Source organism: Otolemur garnettii, unplaced genomic scaffold (genome assembly GCF_000181295.1).
Source record: "Otolemur garnettii isolate 467f Iridium unplaced genomic scaffold, OtoGar3 scaffold00002, whole genome shotgun sequence".
Taxonomy (NCBI): Eukaryota; Metazoa; Chordata; class Mammalia; order Primates; family Galagidae; genus Otolemur; species Otolemur garnettii.
Window position 1 is genome coordinate 23,064,073 of NW_003852397.1, and position 1,675 is coordinate 23,065,747.

The following is a 1,675-nucleotide window of genomic DNA, read 5'->3' on the forward strand; positions in this document are numbered from 1 at the left end:
GAGGGTCGGGCGCGGGGGAGGGGGCCCGCGCCGCCTGCTGCCCAGTTCCCGAAATCGGACCGGGAGAGGCGGGAGCGGGGCCAGCAGTGTGGCGGGACGAGCGCGGAGGAACCGCCGCCGGAGGAGACGTGTCCCCGAGGTCGCAGAGGCCCCGCGGGAGCGGTCGCCGGAGGGAGAAAGGCGAGTGTGGAAGCGCCCGGAGGAAGCACCCACCGTATTGAAAACTCACTGTTCCTTACTCCTGTGATAAGGAATGACATCCCAACCCCGTGGAAAACTTATTGTTCTTTAATCAAATAATAAATAAAACTTGAACCAAAATAAACGTTCGGTAACTTTCCGGCGTGAACAGCTGGCGTGTCTCCTTTCTGGTTTCTGTGTCATTTGCCGAATGTTTGCGTTTACTCTGCCCCGCTGACTTGCTGGTTGCTTTGAGAGCCCGGCCTCTTCCACTTCTCACAGAAGGGCTGCACCAGGGTTAGTAGCCTTTCCTGTAACCTAGGTCTGGGTTGTGTAGGAAAGGGGTTTTGTTTTGTCTGTAATATCCAGGAGCTATGTAAGTGCTTAACAAAAGGACTTTACGCTGACGATGAAAACAGCAACGAATGATTCATCTGGAGGAAAATAATGGTATATTGTGACAGTAAGTGTTTTACAGTTTGTGACTTCTTTAGCAGCTTGAAGTGGTTTCACCATATGCCGCCCTGACTTGCTTCCGTGGTTTAACTGTGTTGCATACTTTATTCATTTTTTGTAAAATATCACTAAAAATTGGGTGCGGTCCCTACTGCATAAACATAACTTTTATTCCGAAGTGGGATGTCTATACACAATTCCTAAAACAATGGTGTGTTGATTTACATCTGTCAGTTTGGCAGCCTACCCTTAACCTTTGTAAATCAAGAGAGTGTGAAATTCAATTGAATATAACATTCATAAAATTTGCCAAGCCACATATTCCTTTAATCAAATATATGTTGTTAATAGTGATGGATGTGTTTCTTAGTTCAATGTAAGCATTTCACATTGTAAATCGAAGCAGTACCCTGAACCCCATAAATGCATTCATGTAGTTATGATTGCATCAAATGCATCAAATTAAGTTATGATTTAATAAAAAATAATAAAAAATATATGTATATATGCTCTTAAAGGCCAGGCTTGTGACAGATCTGGAAATATAACAAGTAAACACACATATACATATGTTATGCCCACAGACATACCAGGAAGAAAATACTTTTTTAAAAATTTGGCATGAGTAAGTACCCTGCTAATTCAGCATAGTTAAATTCATCCTTCCTTGGGGGGCAATGAGAAATTTTTCTAAAAACTCAGCCTTGTAGCATACCATCACCATTCCTATTGTTTTAATTCAGGAATATTCCTAGATTTCTAGCTAATAAAAAAAGTGGAGGACATATGAACATATTTTTCTTTTTAAGGACTTTGCCAGACTTCCTAAAATTTAGTAGCAAATTGCCCCAGTAAAAAACAAACAAAACGCTAGGATACTATTTCATCTGTTATTCTGTTCATGTGAGAAGTATAAATTAAGTTTATGATGTGGTGGTTTGTTTAAACATACAAACAAAAAGTTTCTTTAAAGATTGACACTCTTTAAAAATTGGCAAAGCGCACACAATTCTTACCTTGCCCATTGCCTGGGGAAACA